This window comes from Dermacentor andersoni, chromosome 9, assembly GCF_023375885.2.
Source record: "Dermacentor andersoni chromosome 9, qqDerAnde1_hic_scaffold, whole genome shotgun sequence".
NCBI lineage: Eukaryota > Metazoa > Arthropoda > Arachnida > Ixodida > Ixodidae > Dermacentor > Dermacentor andersoni.
This window is the reverse complement of record NC_092822.1, coordinates 11,835,353-11,851,047: the sequence shown is the minus strand read 5'-3', so window position 1 is coordinate 11,851,047 and position 15,695 is coordinate 11,835,353.

The following is a 15,695-nucleotide window of genomic DNA, read 5'->3' as shown; positions in this document are numbered from 1 at the left end:
GCTTTGTAGCGGTTTATTCCATGTTTTCTCTTTGTCGTTTGTTCCCAATCGGTTAGAGAAATGAATCTGTACTAACTAACTGGATTTAACGTACTTATATGCATATGCAATAAGTATGTACATATATTGCTGCGACAGAATACGATGTATGAAGACCTGCAGACTAGAACTTAACGTTGACAGATACCCGCCGAACGCCTTGTATCAGAACGATGTTTCAGATACCGCTGAAATACAGTGAACTGTTCGACACGTGGTGAATACCCCAGTGACAATGAAAGAGACGCTCAGGCGGAGTAATTGTCGGCCTCGATCACCGTAACAACACCTCTAAGGGCCACACCTGTAAGATCACCTGTAAGAGCAACAGGTGCTGCAGTGATAGCATCCTTGTTTCTGGAAGCACTAGAAGCAGCAGGAGTAAGATGAGCTAAATGAAATGACAAAAGTCGGATTTCAACCTAACTGCCGGATCTTTGCATGCTTTGCACGACTGGTTGCTTATCCTTCCTTTCTTTTTCTCTTTCTTCTTAGCATCAGGAAGGAAGTACATGTCCCATTCATAGATTTCAAGAAAGGTTTTGATAAGGTTTTACATATCCGGTTATTAAAGAAACTTACACACCTAAACATAAACACGAAAATTCTCAACTGGATCGAAAGCTTTTCAATGTGCTACTCACAGACAGTTTCTGCAAATCAACACCTATCTCACTTAGCCAAAGTGAAATCTGGGGTGCCCCAGGGAACCGTACTTGGGCTGATTTTATTTCTAATATACGTGAACGACCTAAACGCTAACGTATATGCTCTACAGTACGATTGTTTGCATACGACTGCGCGATATACAGACCACCCACTAATACCTCTTATTTTGACAGGTTCCAGGATCATCGAAACAAAGTTAATAAATGGTGCGAAATGTGGTAGATGGAAATAAATGTTTTGAGATTTACACTATCACACTATTTACACTATCACTATTTACACTAAATGATTTACACTATCAAACCCCGTAGTTGAATGCCGTTACGCATTAAATAACATGCTCATTGAAACGAAGCCTAATGATAAATATTTAGGAATTATATTGACATCGGATATTTCGTGGAATCGCCATATAGACAGATGTTAGCAAAGCATCTCGCGCACTCGGGTTCATTAGGCGCAACCTACGCTCTGCTAACACCGATACAAAACTACTGGCTTACACTGCATTAGTACGTTCAGAAATAGAGTGTGCATCTATAATATGGAACCCTCATCAATTATACCTAACGAACAAACTAGAATCGCTTCAAAACAGAGCCGCTCGTTTAATTGCAAGGGAGTACTCTCGAACATTTAGCCTAACGGAGATAAAAACATCGCTCAAATTACCTTCACTTGCAGATCGCAGGCATCAAGCACTGCTGTCCTTTTTCCAAAACTTAATCACAGTCATTCACGCTTCGCCACCCGTTACACCACGCCGGCTTATCGCGTTTTTTCCTCGACTGGACTATTGTTTTAAAGTGTAGCCTATATATGTGCGAACTAAACACTTTTTTTTACTCGCCGCTTCTTGTTGCTATCAGACACTGGAATGAGCTCTCAGAAGATGTTACATGTCTTACCAATAATGATGCATTTGTTAGCCACTTAAAGAGCCCTCTTATGAATATTACTGATTTTATTTCCTACTTCTATCACTTTCACATTCAGTTAAATTTTTTTTTCCTTTACTCCTCTATTCAGTGAACTTAGTGCGGGGGACCTTGAAGCTGCGGGCCCTGTTATAAGTTATTTGGTCATTGTAATCTCCGCTCCGTTATTGTACATTAACTATAATGTGTATAAGAATTTATATTGCGACGTTTGCACCATTGTACATTTGCTGACCGTCTTTTATTTTTATTGATATGATATGAGGAGATGTTGGCGCACAATTTAAGGCGCCGGCTACTTCTTATCTCTTGAATGGTTCTATCATACAACATATAGGGTTCAAGATTAGATACTAAATAATCCTTTCACACAAGCACCAGGATTTGTCACGCAACGTTTTCACAGGAAGACTATGACATCAGAAACAAATGCTGCATACAATATACAAGGTAAATGTCTCAACAGTTATGTAGATAAAAGGTTCAAAGATACAAACGATACTTTCGCCTAATAACACAATCTTGTGTTAACTGTAGTGTGTATTAGATTCATTGCCTTGTATCGCGCTTTGTCTTCCTCTTGTTGTTTTTTTTTTGCCGTTACGTAGTTATTTTCAATGAGTTACATTGTATTTTCGTTTTGTTATCAGTTCCCTCCTATGTTTGGCCCCCCAGGCCCCCCCGGGCCTTTAGGGTAACTGAATAAAGTATACCACGTGTTGAGTTGTGCTTCACCGCAGTACTTTACAGTGGAGCAAGAAAGCCAACGCAAAATACAAGAGTGCTTGAAAGCGGGCTTTGTGCCTTGACACTAAGTTCATGGGGCGAAGCCACCTTTTTCCACATCGCGTGCTAAAGGTGGAAGCTCGCTTCTCAGGGGCTCAGGACGTTGTCAAGTTACGCATACAGGCGGCAGCATAAAACGATTTCGATAAAGAGTTATTTCATTGCAGACCCAACGAAAGGACCCATGACAGAAATTGCTCTGGCGTCCTAGTCTATAAAATAAAGATATGCGATAAATGAACATTCGACAGAAAAATTTTGAAGACCGAAAGCTATGTGTGCCACGAGTGTAGCAACAAGGCGGGACAAGACCTGTTAAATTATTTTGCTGAGTATGTTTCACGACCCAATTAGTCATACTGCAGGTAATCAAGGTGCCGTCATAACAGCACCCATTCTGCATTCCCTGTATATCAGTTCGTATCAAACCATTACTGCAGTTCAGTTTTCGTCTGGCACTAAAGATGAACTACACCGATCTTCGAAAGAAAGGTGGCCGCTGTTTCCAGACTTCTGCAGTTTGTTTCCTTTTTCGCTGTTAAGTTGTTTTTCTTTTCTTGTTAGACAACGTTGTATTGCCAACATTAGAATGTTCTGTACTTGCAGCAGCTAACTAAATAATGTTAGAGCCAGTGATGTCCCAGCTTCTCATTTGCCTCGTGTTTCCCTACTTTGTGCTCCCGGCTCTTTCCTTGATTCCTTCCTTCTTCCTTTCTCTAATTCATTATGGTGCTCTAAAGGCCCTCTTTTGAGGGCAATGATTAAGGGGAGGGGGCAGCAATAACAAAGTATATTCTGAACTTTCAGTATTCAACAACGAAGTATACTCTGCCCCCGGAGCGAACACGATATGTTCGCTCCGGGGGCACAGAACAGATCTGGGAGTCCCTAATATTCTTATTTACGACCTGAAAAAGCAGAGGTTTCTTTTCTTTGCTTTAATACAGCAGAATGACTTGTCGGAAATGTTGTCAGTGCAACAATCTATAAACGTTTGAAAGCTTTCTATCAATAATTTTTTTTTCTTTCGTTCGACATCCTTTGTGCCATTTGTAGAGAGTTTTTGTCAACATAAGGCCTCGACGTGCACATGTCACCTTGGCTCTCTGACGCAATCCTTCCAGGAACAGCAGGCCTACTGTGCCTATGCGTAGCCCGCACCTGCGTTGACACAAGATCTTCCTATATAGACACCGATATTGCCAGTAATTGCCCGGCCAGAATCATGGAAGCTCCCCAAATGTCGTCTTCGTCGTAATGCGGTCATAAGGGACTTTTGTGACAAGGCATGCAGGCATCCCATCTTTCTCAACACCAAAAACAATGTGATCTGATCGCAATATTCGAAACTTGGCTCAAAAAGGTAAAGATGTTGTCATTTCCGATTATCTAACAATTTTATATCCGCGCGATTCACCTTCACACGGTGGTGGTGTAGCCCTCTTTGTTCACAAGAGCCGTGTCTGCTCAGCATTGCCAAACGTGTCTTGCAGCATGCCTGATATAGAAGCATCATTTATCAGAATGGGCAACTCTGTTACCGTGGCTGTGGTGTACCGGCCCCCTAACTCAGCTGCAGCCTTGTTTCGTCAGAACACAAAGACCCAGTTATATTTAGCGGTGACAACATAGATACCCGCAATTCACACCATAATAATGGCTGCACGTACCTGTTAGAATCCTTTAATTTTCAAAATTTGATCACTATCTTTGAATGCATAATGTAACCGCGCAAACGACAACGGACGAAGAAGGAAAACCACTGGACAAGCGCTGATTCCACACTTGTCCAGTGGATTTCCTTCTTCGTCCGTTGTCGTTTGCGCGGTTACATTATGCATTCAAATAGCGACCACCAACTAGCCCGCCTTTCTCTGCTACATTTGATCACTGTCCCCACTAGAATAACAAGCACATCTGCAACGGTAATTGATCATGTTCTAACGAATTTAACCTTGGATGTTATTGCGGAGATATGCAACGAGTCGATTTCAGATCACCTCCCCACCTATGTCACGCTCAAAAACATCAATAAACCTAGACTAAAACATGCCCCAATGAGTACGAGGATCGACTACGCTTTACTGAGATCCAACATCCAGCCGATCGACACTGGTAACATATACCATGGTGACATTGACACTGAACTCTCCAATCTAATTGACCCTCTGTCACGCGCTAAAACTAATAGCTGTGCCAAAAAACCTGTTCGCTCATGTAGGACGCCCATTGCACCTTGGATGACGAGGCATACTTTAACAATACTGCAACAGAAGGATTTTTGGTACCATAAATGGAAACAGCATGTGGATAATATATATTGCTTAGGTCAGTTCAAGAAATGCGCAATAAATCGGTAGCCCTTATGCGTACGCAGAAAAAAGAATACTATACACGTCTAATCGCATAGAGCTCCGGTAACTCTAAAACACTGCGGGAAATTGTGAACAGTGTTCTTGGCAAACCGCGCAAACAGGCATTTCCTGAAGCCGTTGATCAAAGTGATGTAAACAGCTTTAATTCATATTTTGCTACCATTGGAATTTCTTCAGGTGCCAATATAAATAAGAAAGATATAAATTCTTTCTAATTAATTTATATTTGCTACCATTGGAATTTCTTCAGGTGCCAATATAAATAAGAAAGATATAAATTCTTTCTTAACAAGCCCACTCCCAAATACCTTCTTTTTGAACCACATTGAACTCTACGAAATACATTCTACACTGGCAACTATGCTCAGTTATAAGGCAGCAGGTTTGGATCACATAACTTTACGTATGTTAAAAGAAAACGAAAATGTTTTGGCTCCTATATTACACCACGTTCTCAACCACTGTTTGCAAACCGACAGGTACCCGACATTGCTGAAGATATCCTGAGTTGTTCCAATATACAAGGACGGACATCGCTCAAACCCTTCCAGTTATCGGTCTATACCGGTGCTGAGTGTCATTAATATCCTTCTTGAGAAAATTCTTGCGAATCATATTAATAAATTTATAGAAAAGTATCACATAATTTGCCCACAGCAACACGGTTTCCGGCAGCATCATTAACGGCATCAGCAGTGCAATCATTAGCCCCGGTCATAAACTCTGCTTTAAACGATAACAAACTTGTGGCTGTAGTCTTTCTAGATTTGAAAGGGACTTTCGATACGGTAGAGCATTCAATCCTTTTGTACAAGATTAAGCGCTACGGGTTTAGAGGACATATATTCAAGTTGTTGGCTAGTTACTTTAATGAACGTGGTCGGATAGCAGTAATGAATGATATCTCATCGTCACGACAACTTGTACATGCACGTGTGTACCAGGGGTCGGTTTTGGAACTCTTGCTAGCTCTTCATATGTTTCCGACCTTCCGCATGCCCTACACTTTGGAGATATGCTGACGTGTGCAGGTGACACCGCTATAATAATTACAGGAGATAATATCAAGGAAATAGAGTCTAAAGTAAACTTAGATTTGGCAAACATCTCCGAATGGTTCTCAGCAAACAAACTTTCCGTAAATGTTTTGAAAACAAAATACAGTATTTTTCACTCTCTTAGTAAACATGTAGACCTTAACCCTCTGCGCATTAGCACTGATAATTCTGTACTATAATATACACCTTCTTTTAAGTATATTGGCGTAGTTTTTGATAGGCACCTGCACTGGCAAATTTATTCGTTAGCGCTGGGAGTGAAGATGGCTTCAGGGTGCCATAAGCTGATGCAGGCTCGTGACTTCTCCGACAAAAATAAATTACGCATATTATATTTCTCCTTTATTCCTAACCACCTGTCATACTGTCTCGATTCATGGGGATGGTCTTACAATAGTTACCTCGAACAAGTCCGAAAGATAAAGAAACGGTGATTAATAATCATAGCTCATTCTAAGCGGGATCACCCCAGCAAGCCACTATTCGACAGCCTACAGATATTAACCTTCAATTCACTGCGCCTGCAAAAAAACGGCAACTGTTGTGAACTGCATCATGAGGAATAACCACCCCTTCCATACATCCCTCTTTTATACATCATGTCGAACTACTAGAAATGTAACACATGGTAATTTCAACCTCCCGCCCACACATAACGTATATGGAGAAAGGCGGCTCTCCTTTATCGGGGCAAAAATATGGAACACCCTTCCGCACCACATACAATATGCTCGAACGTTTGCTCCTGCAGCGAGACAGTTCTTCATGCACCTGCATTCTTTATCTTAAATATATTCTATCTGTTGTGTGCATCCGATTGTACCGTATAATGGGAACATGTAAGATGTTTTCTTGAACTGATACAATTGCTCCTTGTTATGTGTTCATTTTTCTTTTACATGTCTACTCATGTAAATTTCCCTCTCCCCGCTGTTTTATGTTGGTATTTTATATATAATGAAATGTCTGCATTATTGTGCTTTCCTTTCTGGACCCATGGCTAGCCTATAGCTACTGGTCCAAACAGTGTTGGACAAATTCCTATTGTGCTTTCATGGATTAATACACAAACATAATAAACAAACAAAATAAACAAACAAACAATTTTAATTTCAAAACGTCGTCAAACTATATTTTGTGGGCGATTGTTTTGGGCGCCGATATTATGTCAAACAGCGAATACAGAAAAAAGTGAGGGGGGTGGTTATTGCTTTCTGTAATGACTAGAAATCGCTTAGACTACACTTGTGAAGAGTATTGAAAACTAGAATCGCTTCAAGTCGTCTTACTATCCTTACGTTTTGCAGGGAACCGATCCCCGCATCAAGAAAAGGCCGTCACGGAAGCCGGCCAGTGGACAAGATTAAACTTTATTGTCATACTACAGCCATTGCGCTCACGGTACGATCGAGTTCCAAAGCGCGCTGCCGTAAGGGTTTAACTTACATTAAAAAAGTTGGTCATAAAAAAAAATGACATTCTATGCACGGCCAATGGAGTTCGGCAATCTCGCAGTTATTGAGGCGAATGAAAAGCGGCCGAGTGTCAGGTCACTAACGCCAGCAACAGCAACGAAACAAAAGCGGAGCGGCGTCGACGGAACCCCGCAATCTTATCAGTATTGAACCGAGTGAAACCACAGGAGTGTGGGGTCAGCAGCGAACCGGACAAAAGGAGCGCAAAATAACGAAAACTCGCTGACGAGCGAAAGTAAAATGAACGCCTTTCCACCGAGGCTGAACGCTATACCGAGCCGGATTGCCGCACCACAGCACCTCCGCCCAGCTTGCACACGCTCTCGCTGCTTTATTTTATTATTATTATTTAGAACCGATGGACGCCCATTCACACCTCGCTGACCGCCCCCTTCGACGGCGAGGGAGAGACACGCTGCGTGCGGCGCGCCTGTTCCGCGCGTAGCGACCTCGATTTGCGCGCGTCGTGCGCCCAAAAGGGGGCGCGCGCCGTCAATTGACGCCGCGAAAGTTTGGCGGGCACGGCGACGACAATGGCTGCATCGGCGTTTTGCCACCAATGGCCGCGAACGGTTCCGGGCAATGCACGCCCGACTATCGGTGGCATGCGTTTTATGTCCGGCTCTATAGAGCGCGAAAGTGAGATTACATTGTTCGTGCTGACAGCTCTTTTCCTCCGGGTGCCCCGACTGCCCGGTGACCCGATGGGCTTCCTACCACCTCGCGCTTTCTTTTCCTTTTCCCTTACGTGTACTGTGCAACGCTAACGTTCTGCGTCGCTAGCTGAATGTATCTTGTTGTGTTTTGTAACTTAAATAGGCAAATAAGCACAATGATAAATCAGCTTAGACGGTTAAGCGTTCGTTACTTCCTCCCTCATGGCAGGGTAGCCAAACAGAACTACCTATGGTTAACTTTCCTGCGTTTCTATACAACCTTTCTCTCTCTCTCTCTCTCTCTCGCTCTGGAACACTTGAAAAAATGCGCAACAAAGACTCGCATCTGGTTAACCTCCCTGCCTTACCAATCTAACTGTCAAATAAAAAACTTCATTTCGACTTTATTAGGCAGTGAAACATTGAATACTATACTTCGATTGAAAAAAAAGAATGAAGTTCAAACAACTTGCGCCTGCGAATTTCCTAATTTCATCACCCCACCTGGTCTTCTGCCGTCCTCGACTGTGCTTCCTTTCTCTTGGCACCCATTCTGTAGCTCTAATTGTCCACCGGTTACCTAAGCTACAGATTGCATGGCTTGCCCAGCCCCACTTTTTTCTTAATGTCAGTTAGAATATCGGCTATCGCTGTTTGATCTCTGATTCACACCGCTCTCTTCCTGCCTCCTAACGTTACACTTAACATTCTTCGCGGTCGTCTGCGACGTAACTTTTCTTGAGAAGGCGACGTTATTTTGCGTTATGGACTAACAGTTAACTGGCACTGTGTAAATGCCGGGCGGATATCAGAACTCTGTAACAGCGCCTCTTACAGTTGCTGTATTTCTCTGTTACATTTGTTACATTGTTGGCGTGAAGTTTCCAAAACTCCTGCTCTTAAACTGAACGAGGAGAAGGGGAACCGAGGAGCTCGAATTTTGTTAGTCACAACCATATAAAGCCAACATAAACTATTAGGACGGTACTTCAGAGCGTCGCATACTCTATCAATTTTGTCCACTTTAGATGTCAAAATAGATACAGTTTGTAAAATTATGACTGTAACGTTGTTTTGTTTTATGATTATCAGCACAGACGACTGATGACCGAAAAAGAGCTTATGCTCCCTACAATCGATACATTGTAACTTGTGCTTTTAAAGGCAACGAAATTTATCGAAATCAGCAGTGTGGATGTCTATTTAGGATGCTTTCTCTGTTCCCATGTATTTATACGGGAACTTTCACGTTAAAGTGTCGTCCTAACAGTTTTTCTCAATGGGGTGCGGCGGAATGTAAACATGAACGTGCGATGGTACCAGGTACCTCACTCAAAAGCCGAGCCAATGCCGCTAAGTTTCAGTCACCATGGCATGCTCTCTTGTCAGATGACCGAACTATGAGAGCGCCGTTACACATATGTTAAAAAAGGCTAGAGGTAGGAAAGCATGGGAGCTGATCACAAGCGTTGATGAAATGCCAACATGATTTCGCGCGTTCTTTTATTCCTTAATTTGGGTTCATTTAAAAGCACGTCAAATTTGATTCTTTCCACCACTTCATTTGGTTGTTGCCGAATAAACCGTGCCATAAGGCTTCTATATCGATATCGCATTTATGAGTTCTGTTGTAGAGCCGATTTCGCATTGCTGTACACCTTTACCCTGCGTCATAGGTCGCCATAATAAGCGTCTACTGACTCATACTCACACACCAACATTTTCGCAGGCTATGTATTAACTTACACGCCCCAACTCCTTCTCCCCTTGCAGGGTAGTGTTACGTTTCGCCTACAACGCGCGGTAATGCCGGCGCGGATGCAACGGACGCCGGGGCTTTGTTCAAAGCGGCGGTCATTTTGGCCCGTTCGACGCCGCCGCAACGCCTACCCGCCAAGCGTGTCCAGGCGTGTTTCAGTGCCACGTGTCTTCGTATGTGCGTGTGTGTGTGTGTGCCCACGCTTGTCAAAGCGCGGCAGCCGGGGAGCGGAGCTCCCCAAGGGAGGAGCCAGCAGGTCTGTCCGTCGGCGGGTTGGCGATGCGTCACTACACTCGGCTCACCATGTCTCTCGGCTCGACCGTGCGCGCCGTCGTGGGCTCATGCTCCGCCGTCGCGTGGGCTCATCCCGTGACCTTCCTTCTGGCCCGCGACGCCGAGAGTATAAGAGCAGCTGCCCCCGGACGCCAGGAGAGAGGCTCCGATTTGTACTGTTGAGTTACGTGCTCTCCCGTCTCTCCACTTCGGTCGACCTGACCGGCCGCTCTTTTGCTATGTTAGAATAAACAAGTTGTTCTGTTACCAGTCTTCTCATGCTTTGCCGGGACCTTCGGATGCTTCCAGTGCCCCAGGCCGCCAGGCCAACGCTACCCTTGGGGCTTGCGACCCATTGGCAATAACGGGCGTCAGCACCGAGACCCCAACAACTGGTTGCCAGCGGTGAGATCGCGACAACGGAGGCCAGCAGCGAAGAGATGCGGTTGACTGTATGCTGAGCAGCACAACGACCATCCGGGAGCAGTGCAACGAGCCCTGTGTGATGACTGGTTGCCTGCAGCGGAACGACTGCGCTGAATTCTTGGCTGCGAGGTTTGGTGAGTGCGGGACTTTCTTCTTCTGAGCTTTGCCAGGCTTTTGTTAGTGTCAGAAACAGAGCTGGTAATTGTGGTTGTCGTTGCTGCCGGGTTAGTTTGCGGCAAGACAATAGTAGGCAGTAGAGAAAGCAGCATTCAGAGCAGCCATGGATTTGAAGTCGTTGCGCAAACCGAAATTGCTGGAGCTTGCAAGAGAGTTGGGTCTGGATGTCTCAGACAAACTCAGAAAACCAGAACTGCTAAGGGCTATTCTTGAGTTAGAAGCTGAGGATGACGAGCTGTCGGAATGCCTTGAGACCATTGAGGAGAGGGAGACGGCAAAAAGACAGGAGCGCGAACGTAAAGAACAGATAGAACGAGAGCAACAAGAGAAAGAAAGAGAGCGCGACCGTCAACACGCTTTGGAAATGATGCGTCTCGAGTTAGAGATGGAACGCGCTCGTAATGGAAGTCAGGCACACGGTGCAGGAGAACGAGTATTGTTCAAAATGACTGACCTGATGCGGCCGTTTAAGCTTGGAGAGGACATTGGTTTGTTCCTGGTTAACTTTGAGCGAACGTGCGAGAAGCAGGGGTTCTCTCGGGAAACGTGGCCACAGCGCTTGCTCACTTTGCTACCCGGCGAGGCGGCCGACGTAGTCGCTCGCTTGAATAGAGAGGAGGCAGAGGATTTCGACAAAGTGAAATCGAGTCTGCTAAAAAAGTACCGGCTGTCAGCGGAGGCGTTCCGTCGGAAGTTTCGGGAAAATGAGAAAGGCAAAAGTGAGTCATATACAGAGTTTGCGTACAAGCTTATGTCAAACATGCAGGAGTGGCTCAAAGAAGAGAAAGCGTTTGGTGACCACGAGAAAGTTCTGCAGTGTTTCGGGCTAGAACAGTTTTATAGTCGGTTACCTGAGAACGTGCGGTACTGGGTCTTGGATAGGCCAGACGTTAGTACGGTGGCTAGAGCCGCTGAGTTAGCCGAGGAGTTTGTGACGCGTCGGGCTCGCGGAGCTAAGGACGGTCAAAAGGGTGAATTTGGCTCCAAGTTTGAGAGGCCGAAGTTCACACCCAAGAGAGCAAAGGGGGATACACGTAGTGCGGATGCGAGTGAAAGCAGTCCGACCGAACGTAAGGAGACGGCGGCAACCGAAGCCGAACGCAGAAAGCGGTTCGAGACGAGGCAAGCGCGCGTTTGTTATACGTGCCAGAAGCCGGGTCACTTTTCGGCGCAGTGTCCAGAAACAAAAACAAAAGTCGTGTTTTTGTCTTTATGCAGCACTGACGAGAACATGAAGCTTCTCGAGCCTTACATGCGAGACCTCCTCGTGAACGGGAAAGAGTGCCGAGTGCTTCGCGATTCCGCAGCTACAATGGATGTAGTTCACCCCTCTTACGTAGAACCCGATATGTTCACGGGCGAGTGCGCATGGATCAAGCAAGCAGTGGAAGCTCATAGCGTGTGTCTGCCGGTAGCAAAAGTGCTTATTGAAGGACCTTTCGGAGCACTTGAGACGGAGGCCGCAGTGTCATCTATGCTGCCCCCCCAGTACCCGTACTTATTTTCGAACAGGTCCGATCACCTCCTGCGCGAGAAGGGGCTTTTGTTTGGTGAGGCTAGCGTTCAGGCCTTAACCAGATCGAAGGTTCGGGAGCTCGCTGCAAAGGCGGTAGTTGCGGGGCCGACGTTGTTGAACGATGAGAAAGGGTCAGAGGCGCAGCAAGCTGTTATTCAGAGCACGCCCGAACTGAATAAAATTGAGCCTGTAGCGTTAAAGGCACCAGATACTGGAGAGGAAAATCCCGACACGGGAAGGTTAGAAGAGCTGTCTCCAGATTTGCTCATCGCGCCTACGTCAGACGGACTTAACAGGTTGCTAAAAGTCAGCCGGTCGGCTTTGATAGCCGAGCAAAAGAAGGATGGCAGCCTAGAAAACATACGCTGCATTGTCAAGGAAGGTATCGCCAAGAAAAATGCTCGCTTTGTGGAAAGAGGTGGGGTCCTGTACCGGAAGTATCTAGACCGCAGGGGAGTGGAGTTCGATCAGCTGATCGTGCCTCAATGCTATCGTCAGGATCTGTTGCGCTTGTCGCATGGGGGTTCGTGGTCCGGACACCTAGGAGTTAAGAAAACTAAGGACCGTCTCTTGCAAGAGTACTATTGGCCAGGGTGTTTTCGGGACGCAGACCACTTTGTGAAGACATGCGACACCTGTCAGCGGGTGGGCAAGCCAGGGGACAAATCGAGGGCGCCGTTGAAGTTGGTACCTATCATTACGGAGCCTTTTAGACGGCTCGTTATTGATACAGTGGGACCTCTGCCGGTAACAGCCACGGGGTACCGACACATTTTGACTGTGATCTGCCCAGCGACAAAGTTCCCTGAAGCAGTGCCGCTTAAAGAACTCAGCTCAGTTGAGATAGTCAGTGCACTACTGTCCATATTTGCGCGAGTTGGTTTTCCTGCAGAAATCCAGTCAGATCAGGGTACGGTGTTTACTAGCGCTTTGACGACAGCCTTTCTCGAAAGGTGCGGGGTAAGGCTGTTACACAGCTCAGTGCACCACCCCCAGTCGAATTCCGTTGAGAAGCTCCACTCCGTCATGAAGCGCGTGTTGAGAGCATTGTGTTTTGAACATCAAACTGACTGGGAGCTGTGTCTGCCTGGAGTGATGTTTGCATTAAGGACCGCGCCGCATGCGACTACGGGGTTTTCGCCAGCTGAGCTGGTGTACGGTCGCTCGCTGCGATCTCCGCTTCGCATGCTTCGAGAATCATGGGAAGGCAGGGGCGACGACCCAGTCGTGGTAGAGTACGTGCTTAAGCTCCTCGAACGCTTAAGAAGGGCACAGGAGTTGTCAGGTGAAGCAATGGCAGAGGCCCAGCAGAGGGCCAAGGTTTATTATGATCGGACAGCCAGGGCCCGTCGTTTTGAGGTGGGCGATGAGGTCATGATATTGCGCACATCGCTAAAGAACAAACTCGACGTGCAGTGGGAGGGCCCAGCACGGATTGTTCAAAAACTGTCGGACGTTAACTACGTGGTGAGTCTGCCAGGAAAGCGGAAAGCACAGCAAGTTTACCACTGTAATCTGCTCAAACCCTATAAGCAACGGGAAGCAGTGGTGTGCATGATGGTAAACGTTCCCGAAGAGCTTCCGGTCGAGCTTCCGGGACTAGGCTCAGTGACGAACAGGAAAGACACCGATCAAGTCATTAGTGACTTAATAAGTAAAGCATCGCTGTCGCCTGAGCAGAAAACCGAACTACACCAGCTCTTACAAGAGTTTCAAGGTCTGTTCTCTGAGAGGCCTGGTAGGACTTCTGTCCTTACTCATGACATAGAACTTACCTCCCCAGAGCCAGTACGATCCAAGGCGTACCGGGTGTCACCCCGCCAGAGCGATATTATGGAGGCTGAGGTAAAGAAAATGCTACAGCTCGGTGTTATTGAGGCGGGTGAGAGTGATTATACCTCCCCTTTGATTTTAGTTGAGGTACCGGGCAAGGAACCTCGTCCTTGCGTCGACTACCGCAGGCTTAATTCCATCACTAAGGATCAAATTTATCCGATCCCTAACATCGAGGAGCGCCTTGAGAGAGTGAGTAGCGCTCAGTTTATTTCCACCCTAGATCTTGTCAGGGGTTATTGGCAGGTTCCACTTACAGAAGAGGCTAGTAGGTATGCGGCGTTCATTTCACCAATGGGGACATTCCGTCCTAAAGTTTTGAGTTTTGGTTTGAAGAACGCGCCATACTGCTTTTCAAGCCTCATGGATAAAGTGTTGCGGGGACAGCAAGAATTCGCTTTACCGTATCTAGACGACGTAGCGATATTCTCCGCATCCTGGCCTGAGCATATGGCGCACTTGCGGGCAGTGCTAACCCGCCTGCGCGATGCGGGCTTGACAGTCAAGGCTCCCAAGTGCCAGTTAGCACAGGCCGAGGTTGTCTACCTCGGACACGTGATTGGTCGGGGTCGTCGCCGCCCCTCTGAAATAAAGGTGGCCGCTGTGCGAGACTTCCCGCAACCGCGCACGAAGACCGATATTCGGTCGTTCTTAGGTGTCGCCGGCTACTATCAGAGATACATCCCCAGGTACTCTGATATCGCGGCTCCCCTAACGGATGCTCTAAGAAAGACAGAGCCGCAAACAGTCGTCTGGGATGAGACAAAGGAAAGAGCTTTTAGCGCCCTAAAGAGCGCCCTAACAAGCCAGCCTGTGCTACGATCGCCCGACTACACAAAAGGGTTCGTTGTTCAGTGTGATGCTAGTGAGCGAGGCATGGGCGTTGTACTGTGCCAACGGGAAAATGGAGAAGTAGAACACCCCGTCCTGTATGCTAGTCGTAAGCTGACGAGTCGTGAGCAGGCGTATAGCGCCACCGAGAAAGAGTGTGCGTGTATCGTGTGGGCCGTTCAGAAATTGTCATGTTACCTAGCTGGCTCGAGGTTTATCATTGAGACGGATCACTGCCCTCTCCAATGGCTGCAGACCATCTCTCCCAAAAATGGCCGCCTCCTGCGCTGGAGCCTCGCTTTGCAACAATATTCCTTTGAGGTGCGTTACAAAAAGGGGAGTCTCAACGGTAACGCCGATGGCTTAAGTCGAAGCCCCTAACGTGGGAATCAGCCTCAAAATTGCTTGTTACTGATGTTTTTCTTCCTGAGGCAGGATTTTTAACCTATTGCTTTCGTGTAGTGTTTCAAAGTGATGATGTGCTTTCTAGTGCAATTTTCCGATTTGTGGACGCGTTCTGAGTGCTGCTAAACTACTGTAAGGAACTAGGCAGCAGTATAAAAGGGGAAAGAGCCTGGCAGGGCTTAGTGAGGGTTGTGCCGTGCTTGCTGACTGAGCGGTTGACTTTCGGCGTAGTTCTAACGCTTGCCGGAAACGAGAACAAAAATGTCAACTCTCCCGAAGTCACTTTGCAGTGTCCTGTGTGAACGTGAACGTGAGAACGAGGCCTTCTCTGTGCGCTGCGCTCAAGAAATGCCAAAGGACGCCCGACTTCGGTTATGAGCATCATCGAGCGACATCCCTCCGGACAGCGGATGCAGTCCCCTGACCATCGGGATCTCCTTCCCCCGGCGGGGCGGTCTGTTACGTTTCGCCTACAACGC